Genomic DNA, 16,605 nt, shown 5'->3' with positions numbered 1-16,605 from the left:
AGAGGGAGAATGAGAATCTGCTGCTGTTGAAAAGGTACTGTTATAATCAAGCTAAATCATATATTATTATGCTTGACTAAAGGATTCGTCAACCTTGGGTCTTACCATTAAATTAAAGACACAGACTGCGTGACATGGGTTTTATAAGGCCACAGCAGCCAATTTTATTAACCAAATAATAAATAACAAAAAACATGAAAAAATTTAACACATACCCTTAATAACAAAATAATGTACAACAGCAAGAGGTCTTTGGGTGTCTTAAAAAAGGCACACTTTATAACTGTAAACGGTCTATATCCTCAGCTGTACCCCAACAGGCTCGAGGACACTCGGACAACACAACTACTTCCATATTCCCCTCCCCCAGGGGATTTATCTCCTGGGAGAACCACCGCTAACAAATGTAAGCGCCATCCTTAGATGGGCCCCACTACTCCTGTGACCATGTAAAATTTGTACTGACACCCAAAGACCCCTTGAACCGCCAACTGCTGTGACAAGTTCGAAAATACACCACAACATTACATTTTTACCGTAGACAACATGAGTTATATATATTTTTTTTTTTTTTTAATTTATTCCTCATTTATTTATTGTTTTTATTATTCTTTTTTTTTTTTTTTTTTTTAATTATTCTTTTTTTTTTTTTTTTTTGAAAATAAGGTTGAATCACACAAACACCTTCACCCGTATTCCTAAAATACCAATACAACCCATACCTATCCAGCCTGCTGACTCCTAACACCAGGGCGGGAGGGTGGGAAGATGTCTCCTCTCCAAACTTCTCCGAATGATGCAGAATCCACCCCCTACACCGGACCCCAACCTCTGGATCCAGCCCCCACTGACTTCTACCTCCAATCAGGTAAGAGCTGAACTTATGCCCCACCACTGACCTGACTGACCGTTCCCTGACCCCTGTTCCTCCCATAGTCATGCATCCCCTCCGTCTATTCTCTCCTACGGGTCTCACTTGACTAAAGGATTCGTCAACCTTGGGTCTTACCATTAAATTAAAGACACAGACTGCGTGACATGGGTTTTATAAGGCCACAGCAGCCAATTTTATTAACCAAATAATAAATAACAAAAAACATGAAAAAATTTAACACATACCCTTAATAACAAAATAATGTACAACAGCAAGAGGTCTTTGGGTGTCTTAAAAAAGGCACACTTTATAACTGTAAACGGTCTATATCCTCAGCTGTACCCCAACAGGCTCGAGGACACTCGGACAACACAACTACTTCCATATTCCCCTCCCCCAGGGGATTTATCTCCTGGGAGAACCACCGCTAACAAATGTAAGCGCCATCCTTAGATGGGCCCCACTACTCCTGTGACCATGTAAAATTTGTACTGACACCCAAAGACCCCTTGAACTGCCACGTGAGCTTGATTGAAAACCTCATTCAAGCGAATCCCTCCACACCTGCAACGCCCTTGCCACACCCTCCTGAAGATCCAAGGACCATATATCTATGCCCACTGCATTTAAGTGAACACCGTCGTCTCGCCAATAGCGAACAGACTGATCCTCCAGCTCCCTGTGTCGAACTACTATGCCCCCGAGCCGGGCCACAAACCTCCCAACCTCCCTATTCAACTTAATTCTGGCTTTGTTCACCCTGCCTACGGAGCGGGCGAACCGCCACACTTTTCTTGCCACAATATCTGACCACACAATAATGCAGCCGGGAAAATCACGTAGCAGGCGCAAAATATCAAATTTGATATCCCTCACCAGATCCCTGGCAGCCCGCACCCCTAAATCATTGCCCCCTGCCTGTAAAACTAGAACATCTGGGGGCCTGTCAATTCTGGAAAAATAGTGAAATTCAGGAAGGACCTGGCCCCACATCATTCCACGAATACCCAACCATTTTAAGACAGCCTCACTCCGAGAAATGCCCAGTTGCCTCCCTTCAGGACGTACATCAGCCCTAACAGCCCCCCAGAACACGTATGAATCCCCCAGAATCCAGACCAGGCCAGGAGGAAGATCTGAAAGAAACACAAAAAAGGAACATAGAACCACACCCGCATACTCAATGCAACTTCAAAGCAAATGAGGGCGAACATAAATCCTAAAACGATCAGACTCCCACCTCCCTATACGTCTCACTACCTGCGAACCCAAACCCCACCTAGCCGCTTCTGTTGCTGCCCCCACACGAAAGGAGTGAGTATTAAACTGGGAAACCTCCCTGCCCGCCTTTTCCAAACAACGTCGAAAAACTGACAAAAATTGAAAACGCGACAAGGATGAGCCATCCTTGTGCATCAAAAAGGTTCCCGACCTCCACCCCCTAACCCCAAGATATCGTTGCACTGAAGAAACCGGGCAAACCGATTCCGGCAGCACCCGAAACAACGACACGGAAACCCCTTTTCCCAATTGATCAGTTTTAGACTTGCCAATATGAATCCGAACACAATCCCCAGACAGGGTTACGTCCTTCAAACTTAACCCCCCTACTCCACACCTGTTCTTGCTAACTAGTTCCCCAATGCGCAACGCTCCAAAAAATGCTAACGCAAAAGCCACATTGAACAGACTCACCTCATAAACAGACGTACAAACCCCGGGCAAAAGCTCCACCAACTCTTGAAGCAACTCAAACGAGACCGGGCGCCTCGTATCTGGCAGTACTCTCCCCCGCCGAAACCCCTTCATGGCCTGACGCACCCTAAAATCCTTTGTCATATCCACCAGGCCCTGCATCCGAAAGAGAAAAGCTAAGGCAGCTAAACTCTTGTTCATTGTGGACACTGACTTGCCTTGTGTAAATCCCGTCCCAATAAAATACAGCAACAAAGCCACGTGATCATGCGATGAAACACCCCCCCCAACCGAACTTACCAGGGTAGACCACTCACCCCATACCGACGAGTACGCCGCCCACGTACCCTCAGTCACCGATCGACGTAGCAGCTCCGCAGCTACTCCAATGCCAGTCTCCACAGTTGCTCCGACTCCGGCGCCAACCTCCGGAACCTCTCCCACTGGAAACGAGACAAAGAATCGGCAATGGAATTCAAAACCCCCGGAACATGAACAGCTTGTACAAAACAGTTCAAACGTAAACACTTTAAAACCAGGTGCTGTAACAAACGCACCACCGGCGGAGAAGAAGCGGACAAGTTCGTTATAACCTCCACCACCCCCAAATTGTCACAGTGAAAACAGATCCGCCTATCCCGAAATTTGTAGCCCCAGATTTCAACCGCCACCACAATCGGAAATAGTTCCAGTAACACTAAATTACGTAAGAACCCCGCCGAACTCCATTCTTCTGGCCACATCGCCGCGCACCAAGCCCCCTGGCAGAAAGCCCCAAAACCAGAACTCCCTGCTGCGTCAGTGAAAATATCAAGGTCAGATGCTGCCACAACCGGAGCCATCCATAAAGACCTGCCATTGTATGTGGACAAAAACTCACCCCAAACCCTCAAATCAGCCTTCAGCTCACGCGAAAGCCTGATGAAGTGATGCGGCTTCAGTACACCCGCAGTGGCAGCACATAAGCGACGACTAAAGATGCGTCCCATAGGCATGATGCGGCAGGCGAAATTAAGCTTACCCAATAACGACTGCAATTGCCTAAGCCTAACCTTCCTCGCCGCCTCCGCCTCCGCCACCCCTTGACGCAAGTCCTCCAGTTTGTCGTTCGGGAGACGACATTCCATCAGACGCGTGTCAATGACAATGCCCAAAAACTGCATGACTGTGGAAGGACCTTCCGTCTTCCCCGGCGCCAAAGGAATTCCAAAACGTGACGCAATAGATTCCAAAGTGTGCAACAGCACTGAACAAACTGAAGAATCCGGGGGACCGATGCAAAGAAAATCGTCGAGATAGTGCAGCACCGACCTCAACTGAGTCTCTTCCCTAACTACCCATTCCACGAAGGTGCTAAACACTTCAAAATATGCGCAAGAGATGGAACAGCCCATCGGCAAACAACGGTCCATGTAAAACTGCCCTTCCCAACAGCAGCCCAGCAAATGCTGACTGTCCGGATGTACTGGCAGCAGACGAAAGGCGGATTCTATATCCGTCTTCGCCATCAATGAACCCTGGCCAAACCTTTGAACCCAACCGACCGCGGCATCAAAGGAGGTGTAAGACACCGAAGACAGCTCCGGAGAAATGGCATCATTTACCGAAGTCCCCTTCGGATACGACAAATGATGAATCAACCGGAATTTGTTGGGTTCCCTTTTGGGTACCACCCCAAGGGGAGAAACGTGTAAAGACGAAACGGGGGGTTGAGCGAATGGTCCGGCCATTCTCCCAAGTTCCACCTCTTTTGCCAGTTTATCCGAAACAACCTGGGGAAATTGGCGCGTTGATTTCAAGTTTTGAGCCAGCGGGGACGGGGCCACAGGTCCCGAACACGGGATCTGAAAACCATGGGCAAAACCATCAGCCAAAAAACTTGCCGCCTCCCTTCGCGGATATCTATCTAGATACGGTACCATCTCGGGAAGGTTTACTGGTGTCCTCCCTTTTTGAGGCCGACTCAACGGGTTGGGACTTTCCTTTTTTGAAACACTTGGCATAACTGTGGGAGCCCCCGCAACCAGAGCACTCGTGTCGGAAACGACAGTTTGCGCCAAAACGGCACAACCCCTCGTTAAACTGCCAGCAAATTCCCTTTCGCTGTGTGGCCGACTGTCCAGCGGCACCCGAACCGCCGGCCCCTCCGAGAAAGGGCTGTCCCGAAACCCTCGCCTGTGACATGAGCTTCATCCAAAGCCCAATGTCCTTGTGGTCCCAGCGCAAGCCCGGACGCAAAGCCTTGCGCTGGCGGAACTGCTCGTCATAGCGCAGCCAAGCAATTCCCCCATAAGTTCGATAAGCCTCCCCAATGGCATCCAGATAACAAAAAAGCGGAGAACAATTCTCCGGTGCTTTTTCGCCAATTACGCTAGCCAAAATGGCAAACGCCTGGAGCCAATTCCCAAAGGTGCGAGGAATAAGCCTCCAGCGTCGCTTCTCCTCCTCCTCCTTCTTGCTTTCGTCCGCCTTGCCCTTGTCGATATTAAATTTTTCTAACGGCAAAAGAGAGAATATTTCAACATATTCCCCTTTCCAGATCTTTTCGCGTACCTCTTGCTTTAGATGTACCCCCAGCGGGCCCTCAAAGCACACATAAATCTCGCACTTCGCCGCATCCGCCAACCGCACCTTATCCTCAGAGGACTCCTTCCCTTTATTCGCGTCCGCCCCAGTCACCTCCGTCTGTGACGCAGACGTCACGCTAACCCCGGCGGACCCCACCGCCCCGGATGCCGCAACTGCAAGCGGCCCTGCTGAGGGGGGGGTGGGAGGAACAACAGAGTCCACACCAACGGCAGCGGGAGCCCATGCCCCAACGGGCCCCTGAGATGCTGAAGAAGACCCCGCCGGTCAAAACGAGCCAATAACTCCCGGAAACCTGCAAAAAATGCGGACAAAACCGGCGCAGCACCCGACGCTCCTCCCGCCACTCCTGACACTGAACTAACCTCCGAAGAAACCCCCAAATTAACCCCCCCCACCTGACTGGTATGTAAAGGTAAAATTGGCGACTTACCAGGCTGCAGCCGCACCGCCACTCGACTAGCCGTTCGTCCGGATCCCAGCTGGCTCCGCAAAGCAGGACGCCTCCCGACCGACCGATCGTCTTCATCCGCGCTGGTGATCTCACCGGACTCGGCCGAAGAATCTTGCCGCGGCGACGTCCCCTGCCTCCTTTGCTCGAGCGGCTCCACCTCAGGGCACCTGGAAGCCTCCTCTTCTGCCCTGGGCTCTGTTCTGTCCATGGAAGAACTGCTGGGCACAGTAGTACCCCCAGCTGTAGCAGGGACGCGCTGTCTCTTTAAGGGGGCGTGTCCCCCAGCCTGGGCCTTCTCAATCATCCTGCTGTGACGTCCCGCCTGTGATGTGGATGGCGAACCAGCAGAGGGCGCTCCCACCCCACCGCTGCCCGTGACAGTAATCTTCTCTAGCTGAGCACCGCTCTGCGCAGCAGCGGCAGAGGGAGCCGAACGCTCCGGAGCCCTGTGTCGGCGGCTGGTGGGGGACGATAACGGTACCCCCCCAGTGAGTATCCCTGAAGCCTGGGCATCATCCTCTCTCCGGACAGCTGAGGGGCAGGGACGCCCCCCACTGCGCATCCCGCTGCGTCTCCCCCGCTGAGCAGCCCTCCCACACAGGACATCTACACGGGGGGGGGAGGGGGAGGGCTGCCGCACGCTCCGGCCTGTGCTGCGAGCATTAGAAGAGCGCCGTGGGGTAGGATTCCTCCCAGGGCCCACCAAGGAGGCATTGGCAGGCAGCCCCATAGTAAGCCCTGGAGGGTCCCTGGAACAGGGGCTCCTTCTCGCCTGTGGAGCCCTAGGGACAGGAGACGGGCTAAGGCGCTCCGGCGGGCGCACCTTTCTGGCTCGTTTCCTCCCCGGGGAAGAAGGGACAGGTGAAGCTGAAGATCCTGACCCCCCAAGTACATCAGCCAGCTGCTGCTGCAGCCACTGAGGGCCCCGTTCAACTGCTGCGGCCCTGACCTGAGCTAACAAGGCCTCTAACTCACTCATCTCCCTGTCTGTCTACCTGCAGGTGACCAGCACGGATGTCCCAGGAAGATGTCTCCTCTCCAAACTTCTCCGAATGATGCAGAATCCACCCCCTACACCGGACCCCAACCTCTGGATCCAGCCCCCACTGACTTCTACCTCCAATCAGGTAAGAGCTGAACTTATGCCCCACCACTGACCTGACTGACCGTTCCCTGACCCCTGTTCCTCCCATAGTCATGCATCCCCTCCGTCTATTCTCTCCTACGGGTCTCACTATATGTTATAAGATAATTTATTATTTATCTATTTACAGTGAAATTACTGGTTTGAAGTTATAACTTTAAACTTCAGTAATTTGTCCGTTAAGCCACCTGCTTGGGTACAGTTTTTGAAAATATAGTAAATTACCTTAAAAACAATATATAATAATTATTTGTTTATTACTTATGGTAATTAACCCCTTGCCACCCTGGCCAATTCTGACACTTCTCTCCTACATGTAATATCATATTTTTTTTGCTAGAAAATTACTAAGAACCCTAAAACATTATATATATTGTAAATGTATATCAGACACCCTAGGGAATAAAATGGTGGTCGTTGCAACTTTTCATGTTACATAGTATTTGCGTAGCAATTTTTCACACACGTTTTTTTTTAGTGGAAAAAACTGTTTCATGAATATAAAAAAAAAAAAGATAGAAAGACCCGATTTTTTTGTATAATGTGAAAGATGACGTTACGCCAAGTAAATAGATACCTAACATGTCATACTTTAAAATTGTGCACATGCGTGGAATGCCGCCAAACTTCAGTACTTAAAAATCTCTGTAGATGGGAGGGCAGGAGGCGGAGCCTAGCAGAGCAGACATGCATTGTTAGAGCTCCACAGCACTGAGGAGAGAAGAGAAGGACAAAGCGGAGCCTGCAGGCTCAAAAGGTATCCATTTGAACCTTTTTGCCCCAGGGAACAAACTGTGAAAGTTTGGGCAGGAAATATGGTACTGGGAGGAAACCGTGGCAGAAATAAAAATCACCTCACAAAGAGCTCACAGGCACTCACTGCAGCTGAAGCAGCTCTAGTCAGCTCACAAGATACAGCATCAGGGCGCTCTCACAGACAGAAAATGTCACAGCAAGACTCTCCATTTGAGTCAGATACAGAACAAATCCTCTCACAAACTTCTCCACAAGCCTCCTCAGCATCCCCAGTAATATTATTACAATTTGAAAAGATGCTTCATAAGGCTTTAAAACAAACCTCAGACCAAATAACAAAAAGCCTAACCAAAGAAATAAGAGAGCTGGGAAACCGCACCGCAGCCTTAGAAATAAAAATGGATGAAATTGAAATTACAACCCAAGAAAATATAACAAAATTGGAACAATTAAAAAAAGAGAATTTAATACTTCAAACTAAGCTCGAAGATTACGAAAATAGAGCCAGACGTTCAAACTTGCGCATAAGGGGAATACCTGAAACTGTGACAGACCTGCAATCTACTATTACTGCTCTATTACAAGAACTAAAGCCAGATATCCCTATTGAACGTTTAGAACTGGACAGAGTACACAGAGCCCTCACAGCCAAAAAGAAAGATGGACCCCCACGTGATATAATCACAAAATTTCATTATTACAGAACGAAAGAACAAATACTAATTGCTGCAAGAGAAAAAAAGGAACTTAATTTTCAAGGACACAATTATCAAATTTTTGCTGACCTATCCCAACTTACTATTACTAAAAGACGATCCATGAAACCCCAACTAATGGAACTGCAACGCCACAACATTATGTATCAATGGGGCTTCCCCTTTTCAGTCAGATTTAACTACCAAGGTACAATTTACAGAAGCAGATCAGCAGATGAACTACAACAAACCCTTTTAAAATTAAATCTGACAGAACCCACAAGCAGCAACACTCCCACACGCAGAAGAATGGCATCATCTTCACCTTCAGGCAGCACCCAGAAAATTTCAGAACAAAATGGGAATCATCATTCTCACAAAAGAGGCCGTTATGCCACATCATCCATGGACCAAGAAGATTCAATGGACTGACATCCTAATTCCTGATATCTCTTCATTTATTATACTAAGAGATGGTTCTCTATAAAAAAACCTGTATTTATAACTGAATGTAACTGCATTCTGATAGTCACACACTGTGTGGGATCATGTTACATTCCAGTTATATTTCTTATTACTTCTGATTCATATAGCCTTAGAATATATAAGTGAAATAAGGAAATTCTTGTTCAGTTATATATTATCAGGCAATAACAATAGATTTATTACTTTTTAGGACAAATATGTTCAATAATCCAGAAGTAATGGAAGCTTTTTCTTTCTTTTCTTAAAACAAATATATTATTACCTAACTAGTTCCTAGAATTATGTTTTTGTTTATTCTAATCTGAAGCAATACAACCTCAATTTTATGAGTTAACATATCTAAACAGTTACATATGAATAAAATATGTAATTGTTTACTCTAAAAGGGTTAAAATCCCAAAATAATTCAAACTATCTTCATCAATACCAAAGTTATTAACAGTACCTTTCTAACTGAATTATTTAGCCTAGGGCAAGACTAACCATATACAACCACCCTGGAATAAATAATTTCAACAAAAACTATATTCTGCACTCCAATTAATGAAACATCATTTTGATGTCTTTTGACATAGCACTTCTCTCCTGTAAGCGGAAGATCCGTGTACCCCCATTAGCCCTCCTCATTCTCCCAACCATATTATGTGGGAGTGTGACGAAGGCACTTATTCCCCTGAGAGAGATATTTATTCTCTTTCACGGGTAAATTGTGATTACTTGCAAAAAATAATTTATACAATGTATCATCTAATCTCATATGTTTTTTGTTTACTCTTTATTCCAGAATTCACTGGTTTCTTTTCTATCTATTCATCTCTTCAGTCCACACAGGTTGATCTGCGCAGTCAGCTCTGCATAACAAAAAGTAAGTCAAAACTATTTGATCTATTGCCATGGCACCACTGAATATACTTTCCCTGAATGTTCAGGGAATAAATGTCCCTCAAAAAAGGACCAAAGCCTTCCGTACTTTCCATAACAAAAAGGCTCACATAGTATGCCTCCAAGAAACACACTTCACCAAAGATTCTACTCCAAAATATATTTCTCCTTTTTATCAACAAATTTACACGGCTTCTGCCTGTACCAAGCAAAGGGGAACTCTAATTGCATTTCACCGATCCACACCATTCACCTTATCATCAGAAATTAAAGACCCAGAAGGTAGATACCTGATACTCATGGGTTATAGAATGGATACAGCAATCACGGTGATTTCCTACTACGCTCCTAACAAACAACCTACACCATTCCTCTCACATATATTACAAGTGATTAATACACACAAAATAGGAACAGTGGTAATGTGTGGGGATTCGAACCAGGTCCTCCTCCCATTTCTAGATAAATCACCTTTTACACCATCCAAAATAACCTCTAGATTACCTTTTTCTCAACTTCTTTCCAAATACAATCTGGTAGATTCGTGGAGAGAAAGTAACCCAATGAAAAAGAAATTCACTTATTTCTCGCACCCTCATCAAACCTTCACCAGAATAGATCATATTTTTCTAACAATAGGAATGATACCAGAAATTATTGCATCAGATATAATTCCGATTCCGTGGTCTGACCATAATGCAGTATACACTACTATAGCCTCAGCCATACCAAAAGCGCATGACCCAACGTGGTACTTACCGGACATAATGCTCAAACACCCACTACATCAGATGGCCATTGAACAAGCTTTAAAGGAATACATATCAATTAATAATACAACAGACATCTCCCCAATAACACTGTGGGAAGCTCATAAGCCTGTCTTGCGTGGTACAATACAAAGACAAATGGCACTATTTAAACGGGAACGCAAAAATCTAGCAAAAAAAACTAGAACTCAATTTTAATGCAGCCTACATATCATTTCAAGATAATCCATCTCAGAGTACAAAATCTCATCTGGAAAAATCTAGATTGGAATACGATCTATTTCTCACTGAGTCAGTTGATAAATCCCTCAAACGCTCCAAACACAATTTCTACATGAATACAAACAAACCAGGTACATATTTGGCTCGGGCATTAAATTCAACTAACAAATCTTTCAAACCAATACGTTTGAAATTATCAAAAAATGTTTACACTTGTAATCCAGTTAAAATAGTCCATAAATTTCACTCACATCTCGCAACTTTATACAAGACAAACAATTAATTTAATCCTACAGAGGCTGAATCCTTCTCAAAAATAACCTTACCTGAGTTATCTCAGAATCAAAAAAGCAGTTTGGATGAGCCTATAACTATAGATGAAGTTGCTAACGCCATAAAAGACCTAAAACTTAACAAAAGACCAGGCCCAGACGGCTACTCGGCTTTATACTATAAAACATTCTCAGAAATACTCTCTCCCATTCTCACTGAAACTTTTAACAAACTTCTAGATGGACATTCTTTTTGGCAAGAAACACTAATGGCAATTGTTTGTATGATCCCAAAACCCCTTTCTGATGATACTTCCTGTGTGAATTATCGGCCTATCTCTCTGTTAAACCTCGATATTAAATTATTAGCAAAAATAATAGCAAAACGCCTCAATAGCATTATAGGAAAATGAATACATAGAGATCAAGTAGGCTTCATGCCAAATAGACAGGCAGGCGATAATATACGCAGGGCAGTGTTATTGGCACATATTGCTAAAAAACGGAAAATCCCTTTATGTTTTCTATCTCTCGATATTAAGAGGGCATTTGACACAGTATCCTGGCAATATATGCAATATTCATTACAAAAATGGGGTTTTGGACCCCACTTTTTAACATGGATCAAAGCATTATATAATAAACCCAAAGCCTATATAAAATATGCTGGATACAAATCTGAAGCCTTTAATATCGAAAGAGGTACCCGACAGGGTTGCCCATTATCTCCCTTATTATTTGCCCTTATACTCGAACCCATGGCCCAATACATCAGAACAAACCAAACTATAACTGGCATTGAAGTAGGAGGTATTACACACAAATTATGTATATTTGCAGACGATATATTACTTTTTCTATCATCACCACAGGTCTCTGGTCCTAACTTAATACCAGCTCTTGATGGATTTGCAGCCCTATCCGGCCTTATGATTAATCCTAAGAAATGCCTAGTGCTTAATATTTCACTCACAAACATGGAATTGATCCCGGCTAGGGATGCACTCCCATTCACATGGGCAGAAAAATCAATCCCATATCTTGGAATTCATTTAACAGCATCTCATTCTGACTTATTCTCAACCAATTATCCTCCTGTATTAAGACAGATCACAAATCTAATAAAACAATGGTCGCAACTTCCTTTATCCTGGATAGGGAAGATTAATGCAATCAAAATGACTATTCTACCCAAATTGCTTTATCTATTCAGAGTCCTCCCTATTCCAATTCCTTCCTATTTTTTGAGAATAGTACAAAAAAGAGCAACTTTGTTTATATGGGGCTCTTCTAAACCACGTATACCTATACACACACTACATCTTCCCAAAAATAAAGGAGGCCTGGGATACCCTAATTTTACTAACTACTACAGAGCAGCACATTTGGCCAGTCTGTCCAAATACCATGCAAAACAGGAAATCCCATTATGGGTATTTATAGAGGCTTCAGAAAATGACCCTCTATTAATATCAAATTTATTATGGCTTGATCCTAAAGACCGCTTTAAAATTCATAATCCCATAACTAAACACTTCTTATCTCTCTGGGATAAACTAAAAACCAAATATCAGTTACAATCTCCACACAATCCTCTCCTTTCTTTTATCAGAAATCCGGCCTTTTATCTGGCATGGATCTACCCAAATTCTTTTAAAGCTTGGACAACATCAGGCATTCAGACACTAAATGACTTCATAGCATCTAAATCATTCCTTTCATTTCCATCGCTTAGAGAAAAATATGATCTACCAAACTCTGAGATATTTAGATATCTCCAAATCAAAAATTTCTATACACCATTCCTAAAGGGGGATACACCATTATCCCAATTATCCATTTTTGAATCAATCTGTACAAAAGATCCATTTGCTAAAGGTACAATTTCATCACTTTATAATCAATTATATGGAGTAGCAAATCTTAATAGACCCTCTTATGTTCAGAGGTGGGAGGAGGACCTGGGAGGAACTTTAGAAGACACGGACTGGTCTAACATATGGCTCACATCTAAGTCATCTTCACCCAACATCTTAGCACTGGAGACAAATTATAAAGTCCTAACTCGCTGGTACCTTGTACCCGCTAGAGTGGCAAAATATTCACCTAATACCTCAACTCTTTGTTTTCGAGGATGCCCAGAAATAGGCACATATTTACACATATGGTGGACGTGCCCAGTAATCCAAACCTTCTGGAAGGAAGTCTTCGTGATTGCATCTAAAATATTTAAAAAAATAATACAACCAGATCCATATTTAACTTTACTTAATCTAAAACCGGAATGGTTAACACTCTCTCAATTCAAACTTATGATCCAACTAATAACGGCTGCAAAACAAACAGTGGCCAAGGCATGGAAATCTCCTACATTGGTACTAGCAGAAACAATTCACAGAATGAATAATACAATGTCCCATGCTAAGATGGTAGCCATCGATCAAAATCAAATTCCAAAATTTGAAAAACTTTGGCATCCTTGGATAAAACAACAGTTCCTGTCAAACTTCAATGACTCTGTCCTGTTGCCATGGTAACAGATTAAATGACTTACAGAGACACCCATTCTAAGGCTTCAAAGAGAACTAAAAAGAATAATAAACTGACGAGCGGGACAACCTTGTGGACCATACCTCTACCTTTCAACCTTTTTTCTTCTTTCTCTTTCCTTTTCTCCACCTTACGATTAAAGCTCATTATCAGAATTTATTTGACCTATATACACTCTACTTGTAAACAATATGTATAGTAGGTATAAATCATTTAAATACCTACAAAAGTAACTTAGGAAATGATATATATCTTTAATTTAGGTTTACGTGAACCCAATGTTTAATATTTGAAATTTCATGATATTTACCTATATAAACCCTACTGTAAAACAATGAGCTTACTTTATAGATCCTTGTAAACTTACTTTATGTATCTTTATAACATTGTATACTCAATAAACTTCTTTTGACAAGGAAAAAAATCTCTGTAGATGACGCTTTAAAATGTTTACAGATTACATGTTTAGAGTTACAGAGGAGGTCTAGTGCTAGAATTATTGCTCTTGCTCTAACGTTTGCGGTGTATGTAACCTGTGTGTATCTAGCTCTGATTTTAGCCAGTGCCTCACCAGCCACTAACCTCACCGCATGTCCCTGATGCGCAGTTCACTCACTCACCCTCAGCCACTGTAGATGGCATTGCTTATTCATAAGTTTAGAGCACTAAAGCGCACTCGCTCCTGTGATGCTGGGAGAAAATGTCCTGGAACTTGGGCAGACCTCTTCACTTCAGACCTCTTCAGTTTTTGTGCCAGGCTTGGAGGATGTTGGTCATGGCCTACAGGTAAAAAAATTAAAACTAAGGGCATTTTTTGAAAATCACCGTGTTTTAACAAACTTGGGGCCCTTAGGCCTCCTTCACATGGCCGATTAGCAGTGGCGACTCCAGCTTTTATATTTAGGGGGGCACATGGGGGGTCAGGGACAAAAGTAGGGGGGCCAACTATATAGCGCAAATATATATATATATATATATATATATATATATATATATATATATATACACACACACACACACAGCGCCTTGAAAAAGTATTCATACCTTGTGGACAGCTGGACAGCCTTGTGGTTCCTCGTCTCCTCTCCCGGTCCCCGGTCCTCTCTCCTCTCTCCTTCCCCCTTCTGCTCGGCATGCTGGGGGCTGCAGTCCACTCCCAGGGAATCGTCCTGGGCCCGCTGGTATCTACAAGTCCCATAATCCTCTGGCTGTTAGTTTCCCATTGGTCCTGAATTGCTTGCTGGGCTGGGTGAATGAGAGCCGCTGGGCTCAGGGTTGCTACCTTTTCTTCAAGCCAAACTCAAACACTTTAGCGGTGCACAGCTTTTTTTGTAGTATAAACTATAGGATTGTAAAAGATGTTTGGTGCCCCAAGGAGAGCAGTAATGTGGCATTCTATGCATGCCACAGTGAACAGTTGAAAAGGTCAGATTGTGCTAATGTGCTAATAATAAGAGGGGCATAAAGGGGCATGGTTAAATAAACCAAAAGCTTTCTTGTATCCATAAAATAAGCTTAGATTGCTGTGCCACAAGTAAGAGTCTCACAGACATGTATAGATGTGCTGAAGTGCATTGGAGGCCCACTTGCAATGCATGGAGTGCCTGAATGCAGAAAAACACCTGCACTGCCACACACAGCTGTGCACATGACTTGTGAACTCCTTTAGGCCCCTTTCATAGGGGCGCCTCCGTTAAGTGGAATCTGCTTGCTCAGTGGGGGGATCTGTCTGCTGATCCCCTCTAACCTGGTGGATGACAGATTTGTGTCCGCTCCGCTATTTAAAGAGTCCATAGGGCAATCAGATGGAAATGGACCTCCTCTCTGTTTTCATCTGATGCCATCCAATCCACCAGACAGATGCAAAATAAGACCTCCATCTGTCTGTTTTTGGCGGACAGGATCAGATTGGATGGCGGTGGGTGTCAGTAGACATCCGTCACTCTATAGGAGAGACTGCTGTGTCCAATCAGGTCTGCCTAAAAAACTGATAGGACCTGGGGCTGATTGGATCGCCTGTGTGAAAGGGGTCATAGAGAACTTGTGATAAGAGGAAAAAGCTGAGGAAACTTCATAGAATAACCATAAAATAACTCATAGGCCACTTTCACACTGGGGTGGTGAGAACGTCGGTGGTAAAGTGCCGCTAGTTTTACCGTCGTTTTAGCAGCAATTTTCGGCTGCTAGCGGAGTGCTTTTAACCCCCTGCTAGCAGCCAAAGGAGGGGTTAATACTGCCTGTGTAGTGCTGTTGCCGGAGCGCTTTGCAAGCGCTTTGGTAGCGCTGCCAATTGATTTCAATGGGCAGGGGTGGGTTAGGAGCGCTGTATTCACCGCTCCTTAACCGCCCCAAAGATGCTGCTTGCAGAACTTTTTCTAGCATTCTGCCAGCACACCGCTCCAGTGTGAATGCCCTCGGCACTCACACTGGAGTGACAGGAGAGGTATTTTACAGACGCTATTTATAGCGATAAAATGCCTGTAAAGCGCCTCAGTGTGAAAGTGGCAATATAGTGTTCTGTGCACAGCACCACATATGAGAGGCCACAGCTAAAACCATCCCAAGGACATGTCAGGGGAAGTCTGGGCAGAGGAAACCTGGGAATTGACAACAGAAACCAGCCCAGAGCCCCCCTCCCCTGCATATGTTCACACTATTCCTGACACCTGAAGAGCCTGAAGTAATATGGAGTCCATCCTCCACCACAGGAACACTACACACCATCCCAGTCAGAAACAAAGCCAGAGACTATGCACATGTACATTTCAATTAGATCATATCATCAGTGAATCCTGCTGACCTCTTTGCTGCCATTCTAGCCATGCTCCAGACTGCCTGTGTCACAGGAAGCAAAGCAAAGTGTAATCTGAGCCGGCCAGGGTGTCCTCCATTATCAGGCACTGTCCTCACTACGGAGCCCAGGAATCCAACATGTCAGAGACACAGGCAGCCCTGCCTCTGCTCTCTACTGGAGGGTGCTTCTCTCCTCCTCATTAGGCAGCAATGCTGGGGGCACATCAGGTAATTGAGGAGCCACAATTTGTGCTCAAGGAGGAGAGGGAGGGGTGAAAATCCCCCTCAGCTGCAGCTCTGCCTGTGTCACTCCTATCACAGAGCCTGTCAGTTTCAGCTCGGCTACCCTGTGTCCTGCTGATGGAATGTGCGAGGGGGGGGGTCGGCATCAGCACCTGCTACACATATAGAAAAGGCATTTTAATT

Source organism: Aquarana catesbeiana, linkage group LG07, assembly GCF_042186555.1.
Source record: "Aquarana catesbeiana isolate 2022-GZ linkage group LG07, ASM4218655v1, whole genome shotgun sequence".
In the NCBI taxonomy this organism is placed as follows: Eukaryota; Metazoa; Chordata; class Amphibia; order Anura; family Ranidae; genus Aquarana; species Aquarana catesbeiana.
The sequence above is the reverse complement of the archived record's forward strand: the minus strand, read 5'-3'. Positions refer to the sequence as shown.